The following is an 18,974-nucleotide window of genomic DNA, read 5'->3' as shown; positions in this document are numbered from 1 at the left end:
TTGATAAGTTTCTGAATATATACAAACTGCCAGGATTGAGTTATGAAAAAATAGGAAATCCAAACAGACCAGTAACAAGCAATGTGAGTGATTTGGAGATAAAATTCTCTATTTTTGGTGTCATTGTTGTTTCCTTGTCTGCTTTGGTGTCAAAGTAATGCTGGATTCATAGAATGAGATTAGAAGGATTCCTTCCTTTTTAATTTTTTGCAAGATTTAGTGAAGAATTGGTAATAGTTCTTTTTTTTAAATGTGTGGTAGGATTCAGCAGTGAAGTATCAGGTCCTTTGCTTTTTTCTTTAAGGGAGAATTTTATTTCCAACAGTCTTACTTCTCTGAGACTCCCGTGAGTCAATCTTTACTGTCCACAGTCATATCAGAATTCTGGTCTTCTGAGCTTTCACTAGAATCTTCCATTAAAGTTTGCTTACAACATTCTAAAAATTTTCCAGTTTATATACCTAAACTTTTCAAAACTTACTCCCCTTGCAAACTAGTTCCAAAGGATTCTGAATCACGCAGTCAGTTTAGTCAGAGTAACAATCCCATTTATTGGCACCAAGTTCTGTTTTATTCAAATTTTTTAGTCACTGTGACCAAAATATCTGACAAGAACAATTAAAGGAGAAAAAGTTTATTTGCCTCATACTTTTAGAGGTCTCAACCAATAGAAGGCCAACGCCATAGCTCTAGACCCAAGGTGAGGCAGAACATCATTGCAGAAGGGCATGGAGTGGAAAAGTGGCTTGGGAAGAGTAGAGAGCTCCACTAACCAGGGACAAAATACAAACCCAGAGGCATACCTCCAGTGACACCCTATCTGCCTACATTTACCACCCAGTTAATCCATAACAGGAGATTAATGGATTCATTAGGTAAAGGGCCTCAAAACTTTTTTGCATTGTCTCACACATGAGCTTTGGGGGACACTTTATGTCTAAACCATAACAACATTAAAATTATCATTCATAATAATCAAATGGGATTCATTTCAGGGATGCAAGGATATTTCAACATACATAAATCAATAAATATGACACATTGTATTAATAAAATGAAGGACAAAAACCATATCATCACTCTAGTAGATGCAGAAAAGGCATTTCACAAAACTCAATATCCCTTCATGATTAAAACTCAACAAATTGGGAATAAAATAAATATATCATAATATAACAAAATTCATATGTGACAAACCCTCAACTAACAAAGTGAATGGGGAAAAGTTGAAAGTTTTTCCTCTAAGATCCAGAACAAGATAGCATTTACACTTCCAGTATTTCTATTCAATATAGTACTAGAAGTTCAAACTAGATAAATTAGATGAAAGAAAGAAATAAAAGGCATCAAACTTGAAAGGAGGAAGTTAAAATTGTCCTTGTTTGCATTTGATATGACCTTAAACATAGAAAACACTAAATACACCATCAAAAAACTGTTAAAACTAATAATGCATTCAGTAAAGTTGCAGGACACAAAAATCAATAGCATTTCTTAACACTTATAGTGAAACATCTGAAAAAGAAATCAAGAAAATAATTCCCTTTGTAAAAGCAACAAAAAAGAAAATAAAATTAAAATATGTAGGGCTGGGATTGTGGCTCAGCAGTAGAGTGCTCACCTAGCATGCATGAGGCACTGGGTTCGATACTCAGCATAATTATATTTCACATAAATGTAAAATAAAGATATTGTGTTCACCCAAGACTAAAAAAATAAATTAAAAAATTAAAATATCTAGAAATAAATTTAACCATGAAGTGAAAATCTCTACAGTGAAAAATCTCTACAAAACCCTGATGAAAGAAATTGAAAAGGACACACAGGGGAAAAAAAGAAGAAGAGAAAATAAAACAATTCCATGTCTAAGGGTTGGAAGAAGTAATATTGTATCCATACTACCAATAGTGGTCTTCAGTTTCAAATCAATTTCTATCAAAATACTAATGACATTCTTCTAAGAAATAAAAAAAGTATAAAATTTGAATGGAACCATGGAAAATTTCAAATAGCCAAAGTAATCTTGAGGAAAAATAGAACAAAGTTAAAGGGATCACACTACATGAATATTCTATGAAGCTATAATAAACAAAATCATATGGTACTAGAATAAAAACAGTCACATAGACCAATAGAGAACCCAGAAATAATCCATACATATATAGTCAATTGAGGTTTTTTTAAAAAAATACATACCAAGAGTACATATTTAATATGTATTGAGGACTCTGTGTGTGTGTGTGTGTGTGTGTGTGTGTGTGTTGCTAAGAATAAAATCCAAGGCCTTGTACATGTATATGCTAGGCACATGCTTTACCACTGAACTGTATTCCTAACCCAGTCTTTTCAATGAATGGTAATGGGAAAACTGGATATCCCTGTGTAAAGAATAAAATTAGACCCTTATTTTTCATCATATATAAACATCAGCTCAAAAATGGATTAAGTACTTAAAATTTAAGGTCTGAACTGTGAAACTACTAGAAGAAAACATAAGGGAAATTCTTTCTAGCATGGGTCCTGGCAATGATTTTTGAGAGGATCTGATCTTAAAACAAAATGCAACAAAACCAAAAAAAAATAACAAATGGGATTACCTCAAAGTAAAAAAACCTTCTGTAAAACAAAGGAAACAACTGACAAAGTGAAGAGACAGCTTACAAAAGGGAAGAGGTATACATCTGATAGAGCTAATATTCAAAATTTACAAGACACTCAAATAGCTCAGTAGCAAAAGAAAGAAAGGAAGGAAGAGAGAAAAAGAAAGATTGATTTTGGAGAAGAGTGGAGCATCCTCAAAATATTAAAAATAGAGGAGATTCAAGATGGCAGATTAGAGGAAGGCTGTGTTCCCAACTGCTCTGTGGCTCAGAATTCAAGAAACAGGAGCACTGTTTCTCAGCAAGGTGGGTGAAAGAGGGATTTCATGGAAATTTAATACTGGACAGCCACAGTATCTTAGGAGACTCAGAACAAAGATGGAGGAAGAGTACACTGGAGCCAAGTTGGTTGTGGCCGCAGCAGTGGCAGCAGCACTGGTTAACCACAGAGGAAAAGGACAACACACAGAGAGAAACACAACAGGCAGATTTGGCAGGGAGAAACCTGTAGATAAGAAAAGCAGCCTGAATTTGACTGATCCAGAAGCTGCACAGTGGTGTTTGAAAGTGCTGTGGATTTTTCTACTAGCAGAGAGTTGAGGTGGAAGCTATCTTGAGAAGGTCACAGGAGATCACAGAAACATCATCATACTGCCCCAGGAAGCACGTAATGGGTGGGCTACAGTGTACCTAGCAGAAAGTGAGTGAAACAGCATAAAGAAGACTGTACCCAGGGGGATTCAAGTCAAAAAAAATGAAGGACAGTCCAACAGATTTTCCCTCTGAGGCTGGCAGCACATGTGACCAGTTGAATAGGGTCTGGAGTCTGAATAGGCAAGTGTCAATATACTCAAGGACTAAGCCTGGGAAGACCGTATCTGTAGGCTCCTCAGCCCCACAAGAGTAGAATTCTTGGGAGGCTCCTGAGATTCAGACTGTCAGCAGAGATCTGCATCTACCAGCCTACAGGTGTGTTGATTTGACCTCTCCAGAGAAGACACCACCCAACAAATACCCTAAGGCCTGATTAGACCTAAGTCCCAAATGCCAGAACTCCCTTCATAGAACTTGCAAGAGTACGACCACAGGAGTGCATTGATTGATCTGGTCTGTGTAGGCAAAACTCCAGTCCACAGTCCTTCCCATTCCATCCTACCAGATACTGGTGAGAAGGGAAGCTGAGAGGTATTTCAACCAGGCCACTCCAAATGGCAACTCAGTAAACAATACAAAAAGAGAAAGGAGTTAACAATCCCATAACAATCCCATTCATATCTCTCTCCCTCTCCCCCTCCCACCCCGCCCCATAGGCAAGAAGAAATGGAAAGGACAATAGTCAGTGACTCTCATTCTCAATGACTATTTTGACCACCTCAGTGGGGAAAATATTTTCATGTTTCACTAAGAATATTTGTGGTTTTTGTTCTTGCTATGCTGATTGTTTCATGGACATATATACCTATACATACCTGTTTAACATACTGAATGCATTTGGGGAAAAGTTGACAAAGGTTTATGTCTTTTCTCATTGAAAATATATATAATTGTAGACTAAGACTTCAGAAAGGTAGAAGTGAACAAAATGAGAAATGACAACTTTCAGAATCTAACAAATCAACCTAAAGAATGAAAGTGGGAAAAAAAAAGTTATCTGTCCAGAGCTAAGAAAAAAAAGCTAGAAAATAGTCTAATGATGTATACCATACCTTCCAACAAAGGAAGCTCTTACATCATATGAGGAGAAAGCATAATCCTCTAAGCAGCTGCGGAGCTTCTGTGTACCTCACATACACAGGGTACCATCATTGTGTCCTCCCAGATTCCAAGTCTCCAGAATGCTATGGCACTTAGAACTTATGGAGTTCATCTATCCTCTCAAACGCAGGAAATCTTTTTACAACTTCACTGTAACATGGCTGTTTTGCTTCTTCCTAACATTTTACGTTTGTGCTCCAGCACACGTGTTGACCATGTTATAGATTGCAGATTCTTAGCACCTAACCACAGACTACTCAGCAGGCACTTTACATATATATTATCTTGTTCTATTCTTAGAACACCTTACAGGTGGTGGGACAATGATGTCCATCTCATAGATGAAGAAACTAAAGTGAAGAGAGTTGGCTCACTTGCCCAAGATCACACCTTGCCATTGAGCCTGCCTCCTGAGCTCATCCCTTGGCTGAGCTCCAACTGCTCCCTTAACTGAATGACTTCATCAGCAATGAATAAGGAGCCAGAAAAGGCATATCCAGGTGAGATATTCTAGTAGTGGGATGGAACCATGCAATTATTTCTAAGACAAAAAAGTTTTGCAAAGTAGCTCCATTTTTTTTTGATGGGGGCTCTAAATGTCACAAAATGTTCTGTATATTGATGTCTATATGAAATCTTCATCTGTTCGTTCTTCTAGACCCTCTGAACTTACAAAACAGAATGTTAATCCTTCTTCTATATAAAATCATTTTAAAAGATTTTAAAACACTGTCATATTATCTCCTTACTCATTATACCAATATTGGAGTAATAAGACTGACAAACACCTTGCCATTAGGAGATTCACTATTGTGTCCTGTGGGTCTATAAAATTTGGTTTTTTTTAATTCTTCCCTATTTCTTGAAAAATGTATTTTATTCCAAATAAGCATGAGATAGAATAGATTGTTAATGACTATGAGTCAAACAATACAAAATCATCTTAATTACCAGGATTTTAGTCAGCTTTTTTCTCACTTTGACCAAATGACCTGACAAGAACAATATAGAGAAGGAAATGTTTATTTGGGGCTCACAGTTTGAGAGGTCTCAATCCACAGATGACCAATGTCATTGCTCTGGGCCCAAGATGAGGCAGAAGGGAATGGTGGAGGAAAGCAGCTCAGGACTTGGCCACCAGGAAGCAGAGAGAACTCTGATCATCAGGGACAAAAGGCATGCCCACAGTAACCTACCTCCTCCAGCCATACACCACCTGCCTACAGTTACCATCCAGTTGATTCATTCAGGTGAATTAACGCACTGATTAGGTCAAAGTTCTCGTAATCCCATAATTTCACCTCTAAACTTCCTTACAATGTCTCACAGATGAGCTTTGGGGAACAGTTCAAAGAAAGGACCTGCAGAAATATTAGATGTGAATGAAACAACTATAAAAAGCTATAGGGAAATTGTGGAAATCTATAAGATTTTCTACTCAGATTACTTCAAATGTGTCCAGTTCTCACTCCACTTAAAAGAATTTGATACTGTTCATTTTAGAGATAGTGCCTTACAAGTGTGGTGTGTATAAAATAAACCATTGTTTATGAACCTATTCTCAAGTCTTAAGCCTATATCCAAAGATTGGCAAGGAATGTGTATTTGTGCATTAAGTAAAAATAAGGTTCTAAAAATACCTATCTATCCTTTTTGAAATTATTCTTACTTGAACCAACTTTTTATTTAAATTTTTTTTAGTTGTTGACGGACTTTTATTTATATGCAGTGCCAAGAATCAAACTCAGTGCCTCACACGTGCTAGGCAAGTGCTCTACCACTGAGCTACAACCCCAGCCCTCACTTGAACCAGCTGTCTTTGATTAACCACAAGTACCCATTGTGTCACTTGAGAGAATTTCTACTTAACTAAGGCTGAAATACATCCTTCTCATCCTTCCAGATTATTAGAACCTTGTTAAAGACTGCCACGCTCATCAATCATTCTAGTTGTGCCTCCCAACTTGCTTTCATCTTCCATCTGATAAACATGTCTTTGGGGCTGTAATCTGAGCTGATAAAAAATGTACCCCTTCTGGTTCAAAAAAACCTGGTTTCCTATTGTTCTCATGATAAAGGGCATTCTTAACATAACCTACGTTTCTAACTTATCTGGCTTCTCCCTCTCTCTCCATCTTTTCACTGTATCACTCGGCTAACTCCTTCAGACCTCTGTTCCACCATCCTTTCACGATTTCCCTAATTTTCCTATGTTAGGGTCTTGTAACCCCACACACTCCTCTATCATATAAATAATCAGGAATGTAATTTTGTATTTGTGCAATTGCTTTTTACAGAAGGCTATGAATTTCACAAAAATCATAGACTATGTCTGATTTTACTCACCTTATGTCATTAACAAGTAACTTTGAAGTTGGCACATCATAAAAACTCAATGTTAAAGTCATAAAAACAAAAAATAAGCAAACAAACAAGCAAAGATTAGAGAATGAGCTGTTTGGAGTACTACCTAATCCCTTCCTCTCGGTTGATAATGTTGACCTAAAGTCAAACCTGGGTCTTTAGAAAAAGAATCTACAAATTCCGATTCACAATGCAGAGCCACAGGTGGCTCTTTCCCTTTGGGGAAGGAACAATGGACTGGCATGAGAAAATTCCCACAGCCCTGGCTATATTCCCTGGTGAAAGTGAACTCAGGAAACCCAGCTACCACCACTTTAGAACAGGAAAATACCTTAACATAGTGACATCTTTATAGAGCCACAGCTTTCTATTCTACCACAACTGTGTGAGAACTAATTACAATGCCTGGCCACATCCCTTCCTCTCATGTAATTTCACTTGGGGAAAGCCCCACACATGAAGGGCCCTAGCTCCCAGCTGACAATCAACCTGCCTGCTCATGCCCACCCTGTTACCCTACAGAACCTCATTAACCCCACGGTGAAAACGCCAGAAATGGAACCAAACAAGACATATAATCTGGGAACTCTAAATTCCACTTGCTATGCCACTAGAGACTTGCATCCTTGTTGGATAGCTTTCTGTGTGCCTCACGTACATGTGAAGTGACACTACAGAAGGACATACAAATACCCAGTAAAACCTCCACTGAAAAGGATTATTAAAGTAGCTTTGTTTCAGCATTACTGAAGCATAGTCTGTACAAAAGCAAACAAACAAAATACACAAAATTCCATGTGAAACTCACCATAATATTATACATCTGAAGACTCATGTGAAGCATCTGATTAGACCTGATAATCAAAAATAACACTGTGATCTCTAAAATTTACCCTCTGTTTACACAGATCACCTGAAAGCACTTCACTTGGACAACTCAGTAGTAAAGTTCTACTCAGAAAGACTTTAGTAAATTGAAGTTAATCTTTTGTGTGTCACTTTAAAGAAACGTAAAGTTCTACTCAGAAAGACTTTAGTAAATTGAAGTTAATCTTTTGTGTGTCACTTTAAAGAAACCACATAAAAAAGAAAATTGTGTTTTCAAGAATACCTGTTTTTTGATCAAAGATACTTTCTTCATGATATTATTTAATGCCCATGACACAGCAGCTATTTGATAACTTCTAAGCTTATTAAAAGTCTCCATACATCCTATGTGTTTTCCAAACTATTGGCTGAGGTCCATTAGTGGGTGATCATATCAATTTAGTAGGATTGTTTTCAAAAATTGAAATAGAGTTGAATATACTAAAATTTTTTAATGAAACTACTGTTTCCTCTTTCTACATACATATGCATATGTGTACACATACACATGCACACACACACATATGAATGTGAACAAATATCGGCACATGGGAGGGAAGAAAGGGGGGCAGTATAGAAAAATGATGGAAAACAGAGGGTTTAGGTGTAGGTCAGTAGTAGAGTTTTGCCTAGCACATGCAAGGTCCTGGGGTTTGATCCCCAGTACTACAAAAATGAAAGAAAGGCAGAAAGAAGAGAAGAAGGGAGGGAGGGAGGGAAATTCTTCGTGTCAGAACACATGGGTTTAAATCCTAGATATGTTATTTACTAACTGGGTAACCTTGGACAAAATTTCTAAATAACTACATCTAAACTTTCTCCATAGGGATAGTAATAGTTTCTACACCATATGGTTTGGGAAATAAATAAGTTAACATAGGCATCTAGAATAGGACCTGGCCAATAACCAACACCATTTAAGTATTATTTTTAAAAAATTGTGTGTATTTGTGTCTATAAATGTATAAACATACACATAATGAGTTGCAATATAAAAACCTAATTCTTGCTATGGGTAATAATAAAAAATGCTTAAAAGCCACTGTAGTAGACAAAATTGTATTCCCCCAACAAATCATATTGGCCAAAGAATTTTCTCTTTTGCCTAAACTCTTAGTAACTTAGAGTTAAATTTAAGACTCAATTACAATGTCAACCTCATCCCATATGTCTATAAGAACTATCCCACCTTCCTTTAACTGGGGTTTTTCCTTCCTTATTTTTTCCTTCTTTCTCTTATCTTTCCCTTTATCTTGCCTTCTAATTCTCTCTCTTTTTTTTGCTATCTTTGAAAATTCCCTTAATCTCTTTTTGAAATTTGTCAACTGCAAAACACATTAAAAATAAAATGCACTTGATTTTACATATTTGTAAAAATGAGGCAATGATTCCTAAATTACCTTATAAAACAGATATCCCAATTGCATCCTAGGGCCAGGGTTGTAACTCAGTGGTAGAGTTTGTCTAGCCTGCATGATTGATTGATCCCTGTACCACCACTAAAAGCAAATCCTTCAATTGCACCCTGAATTTCAAATATTAAAAAATCTATATCTATGAAACAAAATATTTCAAACTTATTTCAGTAATTTAAAAATAAAAATGAATAATTTACACCACTTAATATAATTTTTTAAATTATCTGTAAGGATTTGTAAAATCATAAAAACAAAATTTCTAAGTTTAAAAAAGAAGACTCAATTCCTATAAGCTTTGGAGATGTCTTTTTCATCATCACTGGTAGACTGAGGCCTTTGTAGCCTTTTAAGAAGAAAAAGCAAGAGCCTTCGCCCACGCCCAGAACAGGCCCACCGACCCGCAGGCGTGGTAGTCACGTCACCCCAATTGGAGTAGGGGCAGAGCAGAGCCGCCGCCCGCGCCTGCAAGGTAGGCAGACCTGCAACTGACCTACAGAACAGGCCCAGTGGCCCGCCAGTGTGGTAGAAAGATTACCCCAATTGGAGGAGGAGCACAACCGCTGCCCACTCCTGCAAGGGAGACTTTTCAACTATACAAGAGCAATATAAATATATAGGGGGAAAATTCAATAACACAACAGTTTCACCAAGCAGAAAGAAACGCAAACAGTATGAAAAGACAAGGAAAGAAAGGACCACAAGCAATGCAGGTCAACTCAACTTTAGAAGAGGTAATAGCTGCAGCAGATGGAATGTCAGATAAAGAATTCAGGATATACATGCTTCAGATGATCTGGAGTCTCAAGGAAGACATGAGATAGCAAAATCAGACAATGAAAGAACACTTCGACAATGAATTACATAAACAAATCCAAGAAGCAAAAGATCAACTATACAGGGAGATAGAGGTTATAAAAAACAAACAAACAGAAATCCTAGAAATGCAGGAAGCAATAAACCAACTTAAAAACTCAATTGAGAATACTACCAGCAGAGTAGAACACTTAGAAGATAGAACATCAGACAATAAAGACAAAGTATTTCAACTTGAAAAGAACATAGAGAGCTCAGCAAGACTGTTAAGAAACCATGAGCAGAACATCCAAGAAATATGGGATAACATAAAGAGACCAAACTTAAGAGTCATTGGGATACAGGAAGGTATAGAGGTCCAAACCAAAGGAATGAGCAATCTATTCAATGAAATAATATGAGGAAACTTCCCAGAATTGAAGAATGAGACAGAATCCCATATCCTAGAAGCCTACAGGACGCCGAATATGCAAAATTATAAGAGATCCACACCTAGACACATTATAATGAAGATGCCCAACATACAGAATAAGGAGAGAATTTTAAAAGCTACAAGAGAAAGGAAGCAGATTACATTTAGGGGTAAACCAATCAGGATAACAGCTGATCTTTCAACACAGACTCTGAAAGCTAGAAGATCCTGGAATAACATATTTCAAACACTGAAAGAAAATGGGTTCCAACCAAGAATTGTGTATCCTGCGAAATTAAGCTTCAGGATGGAAGATAAAATTAAAACCTTCCACGATAAACAAAAGTTAAAAGAATTTGCAGCTAGAAAACTATCTCTTCAAAACATCCTCGGCAAAACATTACAGGAAGAGGAAATGGAAAATAACAATGAAAACTAACAGTGGGAGGTAGTACAGTAAAGGGGGGAAATAATCAAAGAGGAAAACAAACCATGTTTAGTAACATAAATAAGCAAATATGGCTGGAAGAACAGCCCATATCTCAATAATAACCCCAAATGTTAATGGCTTAAACTCACCAATTAAGAGACACAGGCTAGTAGAATGGATCACAAAACAAGACCCAACAATATGCTGCCTACAGGAGACACATTTGATAGGAAAAGACATACATAGACTGAAGGTGAAAGGTTGGGAAAAATCATATCACTCATATGGACTGCGGAAACAAGCAGGAGTGTCCATACTCATATTAAATAAAATAGATTTCAAGCCAAAGTTAATCAAAAGGGATAAAGAGGGACACTACATACTGCTCAAGGGAACCATACACCAACAAGACATAACAATCATAAATATATATGCCTCAAACAATAGTGCAGCTATGTTCATCAAACAAACTCTTCTCAAGTTCAAGAGTCTAATAGACCACCATACAATAATCATGGGAGACTTCAACACACCTCTCTCACCACTGGACAGATCTTCCAAACAAAAGTTGAATAAGGAAACTATAGAACTCAATAACACAATTAATAACCTAGACTTAATTGACATATATAGAATATACCACCCAACATCAAGCAGTTACACTTTTTTCTCAGCAGCACATGGATCCTTCTCAAAAATAGATCATATATTATGTCACAGGGCAACTCTTAGACAATATAAAGGAGTAGAGATAATACCATGCATCTTATCTGATCATAATGGAATGAAACTGAAAATCAAGGATAAAAGAAGGAAGGAAAAATCATGCATCACTTGGAGAATGAACAATAGGTTACTGAATGATCAATGGGTTATAGAAGACATCAAGGAGGAAATTAAAAAATTCTTAGAGATAAATGAAAACACAGACACAACATATTGGAATCTATGGGACACATTGAAAGCAGTTCCAAGAGGAAAATTCATTGCTTGGAGTTCATTCCTTAAAAAAAGAAAAAAAACAACAAATAAATGATCTCATACTTCATCTCAAAATCCTGGAAAAAGAAGAGCAAAACAACAGCAAAAGAAGTAGAAGGCAAGAAATAATTAAAATCAGAGCTGAAATTAATGAAATTGAAACAAAAGAAACAATTGAAAAAAATGACAAAACTAAAAGTTGGTTCTTTGAAAAAATAAATAAAATCGACAGACCCTTAGCCATGCTAATGAAGAAAAGAAGAGAGAGAACTCAAATTATTAGCATACGAGATGAAAAAGGCAATATCACAACAGACACTTCAGAAATGCAGAAGATAATCAGAAATTATTTTGAATCCTTATACTCCAATAAAATAGAAGATAGTGAAGGCATCGATAAATTTCTTAAGTCATATGATCTGCCCAGATTGAGTCAGGAGGATATAGACAACTTAAACAGACCAATATCAATTGAGGAAATAGAAGAAACCATCAAAAGACTACCAACTAAGAAAAGCCCAGGACCAGATGGGTATACAGCAGAGTTTTACAAAACCTTTAAAGAGGAACTAATACCAATACTTTTCAAGCTATTTCAGGAAATAGAAAAAGAGGGAGAACTTCCAAATTCATTCTACGAGGCCAACATCACCCTGATTCCTAAACCAGACAAAGACACTTCAAAGAAAGAAAACTACAGACCAATATCTCTAATGAACCTAGATGCAAAAATCCTCAATAAAATTCTGGTGAATCGGATACAAAAATACATCAAAAAAATTGTGCACCATGATCAAGTAGGATTCATCCCTGGGATGCAAGGATGGTTCAATATACGGAAATCAATAAATGTTATTCACCACATCAATAGGACTTAAAAATAAGAACTATATGATCATCTCGATAGATGCAGAAAAAGCATTCGACAAAGTACAGCATCCCTTTATGTTCAAAACTCTAGAAAAACTAGGGATAACAGGAACATACCTCAATATTGTAAAAGCAATCTATGCTAAGCCTCAGGCTAGCATCATTCTGAATGGAGAAAAATTGAAGGCATTCCCTCTAAAATCTGGAATAAGACAGGAATGTCCTCTCTCACCACTTCTGTTCAACATAGTTCTCGAAACACTGGCTAGAGCAATTAGACAGACGAAAGAAATTAAAGGCATAAAAATAGGAAAAGAAGAACTTAAATTATCACTATTTGCAGATGACATGATTTTATACCTAGCAGACCCAAAAGGGTCTACAAAGAAACTATTAGAGCTAATAAATGAATTCAGCAAAGTGGCAGGATATAAAATCAACATGCATAAATCAAAGGCATTCTTGTATATCAGCAACAAATCCTTTGAAATGGAAATGAGGACAACCACTCCATTCACAATATCCTCAAAAAAAAAAAAAAAAAACTTGGGAATCAACCTAACAAAAGAGGTGAAAGACTTATACAATGAAAACTACAGAACCCTAAAGAGAGAAATAGAAGATCTTAGAAGATGGAAAAATATACCCTGTTCATGGATAGGAAGAACTAACATCATCAAAATGGCGATATTACCAAAAGTTCTCTATAGGTTTAATGCAATGCCAATCAAAATCCCAATGGCATTTCTTGAAGAAATAGAGAAAGCAATCATGAAATTCATATGGAAAAATAAAAGACACAGAATAGCAAAAACAATGCTAAGCAGGAAGTGTGAATCAGGCAGTATAGCGATACCAGACTTCAAACTATACTACAGAGCAATAGTAACAAAAACAGCATGGTACTGGTACCAAAACAGGCGGGTGGACAAATGGTACAGAATAGAGGACACAGAAACCAATCCACAAAACTACAACTATCTTATATTTGATAAAGGGGCTAAAAGCATGCAATGGAGGAAGGATAGCATGTTCAACAAATGGTGCTGGGAAAACTGGAAATCCATATGCAACAAAATGAAACTGAATCCCTTTCTCTCGCCATGCACAAAAGTTAACTCAAAATGGATCAAGGAGCTTGATATCAAATCAGAGACACGGCATCTGACAGAAGAAAAAGTTGGCTCCGATCTACATACTGTGGAGTCAGGCTCCAAATTCCTCAATAGGACACCCATAGCACAAGAGTTAATAACTAGAATCAACAAAAGGGACTTACTTAAACTAAAAAGTTTTTTCTCAGCAAAAGAAACAATAAGAGAAGTAAATAGGGAGCCTACATCATGGCAACAAATCTTTACTCCTCGCACTTCAGATAGAGCCCTAATATCCAGAGTATATAAAGAACTCAAAAAATTAGACAATAAGATAACAAATAACCCAATCAACAAATGGGCCAAGGACCTGAACAGACACTTCTCAGAGGAGAACATACAATCAATCAACAAGTACATGAAAAAATGCTCACCATCTCTAGCAGTCAGAGAAATGCAAATCAAAACCACCCTAAGATACCATCTCACTCCAGTAAGATTGGCAGCCATTATGAAGTCAAACAACAACAAGTGCTGGCGAGGATGTGGGGAAAAGGATACACTTGTTCATTGCTGGTGGGACTGCAAATTGGTGCGCCCAATTTGGAAAGCAGTATGGAGATTTCTTGGAAAGCTAGGAATGGAACCACCATTTGACCCAGCTATTCCCCTTCTCGGTCTACTCCCTAAAGACCTAAAAAGAGCCTACTACAGGGACACTGCTACATCAATGTTCATAGCAGCAGATTTCACAATAGCAAGACTGTGGAACCAACCTAGATGCCCTTCAATAGATGAATGGATAAAAAAAAAATGTGGCATTTATACACAATGGAGTATTATTCTGCATTAAAAAATGACAAAATCATAGAATTTGCAGGGAAATGGATAGCACTAGAGCATATTATGCTAAGTGAAGCTAGCCAATCCCTAAAAAACAAATGCCAAATGTCTTCTTTGATATAAGGAGAGTAACGAAGAACAGAGTTGGGAGGAAGAGCATGAGAAGAAAATTAACATTAAACAGGGATGAGAGGTGGGAGGGAAAGGGAGAGAGAAGGGAAATTGCATGGAAATGGAAGGAGACTCGCAGGGTTATACAAAATTACATACAAGAGGAAGTGAGGGGAAAGGGAAAAAAATACAAGGGGGAGAAATGAATTACAGTAGAGGGGGTAGAGAGAGAAGAGGGGAGGGGAGGGGAGGGGATGGGAGGGGGGATAGTATAGGATAGGAAAGGCAGCAGAATACAACAGACACTAGTATGGCAATATGTAAATCAATGGATGTGTAACTGATGTGATTCTGCAATCTGCATATGGGGTAAAAATGGGAGTTCATAACCCACTTGAATCAAAGTGTGAAATATGATATATCAAGAACTATGTAATGTTTTGAACAACCAACAATAAAAATTAAAAAAAAAAGAACAAGTCAGTTAACATATAAAAGTCAAAAACTGTTTGAAGGAAAAGAATAAATAAATAAGAAATTATAACATGAGCTCACCATAAACAGGAAAAATAATGTTATTAACAATTAAAATATTCTGTCATTTACTGTCATGAATGGAGATTTGCATCTTTATTCCTATATCTATCATAATTCCTCATTTTAATTTTTTGGACTATTTCTTCAATTTAATGGAATGCTCTAATTTGCTACTCATGTTAATATTTTTCAAATAATAAAAACAGCTTTAACAAACTTATCATAGCCACCATAAATGCTATAATTATATATAATAAAAAGTTCCTATTGTTATAATTTCTAAATAAAACATGTTCCCTGACAATTATGGACATTTGCTGCATTGTAATAAAAAATACAAGAGAAAAAAAAGAAGAAAAAGCCTTATTTGATATTTATATCAAGTACACATGTACAACATACCTATTTATATAATATCTAAATGTAAGTAAACATAAATAAGTGTGCATGTGTATAGTATGGTAATTTATTCAAACACACACACATATATATACACACATACAACTATACATATTATATGTATAGACACACACTATCAGTTTGGAGTGATTCATCATATCATGTGGAAATAAGGCCACAAATACATTTTTACATAAATGCATACACACAAATATGAACAAGTATATATTTCTAGATAAACATAAGACAGCATGAAATATATTGATACTTACATATATAAATACATAACAATATAAATGAGTAAAAAGAATGATTGAAAATAAATTCTTCTGATAACATTAAGAAAAAACTATGAGCCAGGCCTGGTGGAGCACATCTGCAATCCCAGAGGCTTGGGAAGCCGAGGCAGGAAGATTGTGAGCTCAAAGACAGCCTCAGCAACTTAGTGAGGCCCTAAGAAACTCAGCAAGACCTTGTCTCTAAATAAAATATATAATAGGGATCTGATTATAGGGCAGTGGTTAAGTACCCCTGGGATCAATCCCTGGTACCAAAACAGAAAAAGAAAAACAAAAAACTACGAACCCATAACATGTTTCATGAAATAAACTGATGCCAAAAGTAGAGACACAATAAAAGCACAGGAAGTTACAGGCAACAATTTTTCTGAAAGAAACGAGGTAGCCCATTTGTTTTAGGCATAACATTTATATCCTCTTTCGATAAGAGATACATAATAAAAGTGCCATTATTCTAGATTTAATTCAATTTTGGTTTTTAAATCAACCAGAACCACCTGGCTCACTTGCTTAACCATTTTAGTGGTTAAAAAAATTATAAATCAGTATCAGGAACACAAATGAGTACATTTTTTTTCGTGAATGGCAACAGCTTCTGAAAAAGAAAAACAACATGTAAGCAGATGAAAACAAAAACAGTTAAGGAACTAACTACCCATATATTCCATTTATACATAGTGGATTAGCTTAAACAATTAAAGACAAATTATACAATAATCTTTCTTTTAATACTTTTGAAGTTTCAGAAAGCTGAGACTGCATATATAAAACCAGCTTGTAGTTACACGTATGTATGTTGCTATGGCCAGCTCCTGACTGCCTCCATGTGGAGGACCTGTATGATTCACAGGCTGTTTCTTACCCCTGGTCCCAAGTGACTTGAAAACCAAACAGCTCTGGTTCAGCTGAAAAGAAGAAAAGTGGCAAAGAAACCATGTCCTACTGTGAGGCCTAAACTTAGAAGATAATTATCCATGGATTTGATTACCAGAGGAGCTTATTAAAAAGAAAAATACAGAAAAAAACAAGGAATCAAGGAAGACTAAGAAGCATATTCATAAATCATTCTTTGTATACATCTTAACAAACACGTTGTTTGCCTCACTAGATAGTTACATCTTAACTGCAGTAGTCAGTGACCATCAGTAGTGGACGCTGGCAGTGCCCTACTGATCCCCTCTACAGGCTGGTGCACTGACACCCCAGCTGCCAGGAGGTCAATGGCCTGTGGCTGCTCCCTTCTCTGGAGAAAGACCTAAAGTAGATAGCACCTCACCTGGGAGGTTAGATGCTACCGTTCCCTACCTCACCTCCACTCAGGCAGCCTATAGCCAGTGACTAACAGGGACACAAAAGGCCTCCTTTCTACTCTTGCCCAAGACTTCCACAGGTACAGGCTGAATCCAGACCCAGCTCAGACCACATGCTTGCCTGGGCTCTTCTCCTGCCCATCCCACCTCCCTCCCTCTCAACCTCCTGTAGCATTCCTGCAATAAATTACAGGTACCCAAATCCCTGCCCTCTGCTTCTAGCTAACATGACCTAATTCAACAACAATAAAAAATAAAAATTATAATTATTCTTGGGAGACAATATCAATACCTTCATATGGAAACATCTTTTGATTATGACATAAACACCACAATTATTTAACTTATATAAACACTATATATATAATATAGTATTTAATGAACATGTTTTAAAATGTATTTTTTAAATAAAAATACTTTCCAAACAAAAGAATAAAAAGACAAATAATCACTAAGACGTTATACTATTTAAAACAGTCTTTTACATGACTCAGCTAGTTTTCCCCCAATCATGTCACCAAAAAGTGTCAGTGTTTAAGTTACTAGGGCAATTTCTAGCACCCTCTAGTGGCAAATTACTCAGAGGAAACAAATTTGAAAAGTATGCTATATAGTTTCTGGTCTTAGCCGTGGTCTTTGATGCATTTTGGGCATAATATCTACTTAAACACTATAATGTAACAGTAGGGCAGGGGCATACAGGGTGTTTGTGTGTGTAAAGGAAGTCCACTTATCTAAGGCTAGACTGAGGAACAATTATTTACCGAAGTTCTAGTAAGAACCCAGAATCTGTCCTAGTATACAGATAAACTCTGAGGGAATCCATATAAGTAAGTTGTTCCATGCATCTGGTAATAAAAAGAGATGTACCAAAACATTGTAGGACATGAGATTAATATCACATTATCGACTCAGCTCCTATTTTAATGCTTCTATTGGTTATGGATAATTTTGTCATTGTTGTGGGGTTCCCTTCTTCCCTTTCTTTCTTTATTTTTGGTAGATTAGAAGAGAGGAATTAAAAAGTTAAATTTTGAGAATAAACAACTCTGTCGACAATTGATAGTACACTAGGCAGAAAATCAGCAAAGATAATGGTTACTCAGCACCTTTTAGAAAAAGGATATGAGATACTTATAAGACATTTAACCTGGTAACAGAATACTGATTCTTAGAATATGCCCAAACCAGGTAAATAAATATAAGCCATCTCCCATGCAAGAAAGAAAAGTTACCAAGTTTAAAAGAATTGAAATCACACTCGGTGTGTTGTTTTACTACAGAGACTAAAAATAGAAAATAGTAAGGTAAAAGAAAATCTTCAAAAACTTGTAAAATAAGCACACTCCTAAATAATCTACAGGTCAAGAAAGTTTGAAGGAAAATAAAATAGATACTGAACTAAGTGAGAATAAGACCTTCAAAATTTTGTAGGCTAGAGCTAAAGCAGTACATAGAGGTAAATTGATAGCATTAAAACATTAGAAATGAGGAATAGGCCCAAAGCAATAATCGTTACAGCATGAGAAATCTAGGGCAGTGTGGAGGGGTGGTTTCAGAGAAAAATAAATGAAAAGCAAGCAGAAGAAAGGATTTAATAAAGATAAGAACAGAGCTTAATTAAATTGAAAATTATGACAATGGGAGAAATCAGTGATACAAAGAGCTGGTTGTTTGAAATAATTAATAAAATTCACAGAATTGTAATAACATTAATGAAGGAAAGAATAGACAAATTTTCATTATGAAGTGTTAAATGGGATATTAATTACTATAGACCCTGAAGACATCAAAGTGTAATGAGTAAATACTATTTTGTGGGTATGCTTTGGACACAGTGTGACACCCAAGAGTTCATATGCTGGAGGCTT

Source organism: Ictidomys tridecemlineatus, chromosome 4 (genome assembly GCF_052094955.1).
Source record: "Ictidomys tridecemlineatus isolate mIctTri1 chromosome 4, mIctTri1.hap1, whole genome shotgun sequence".
Classification (NCBI taxonomy): Eukaryota; Metazoa; Chordata; class Mammalia; order Rodentia; family Sciuridae; genus Ictidomys; species Ictidomys tridecemlineatus.
The sequence above is the reverse complement of the archived record's forward strand: the minus strand, read 5'-3'. Positions refer to the sequence as shown.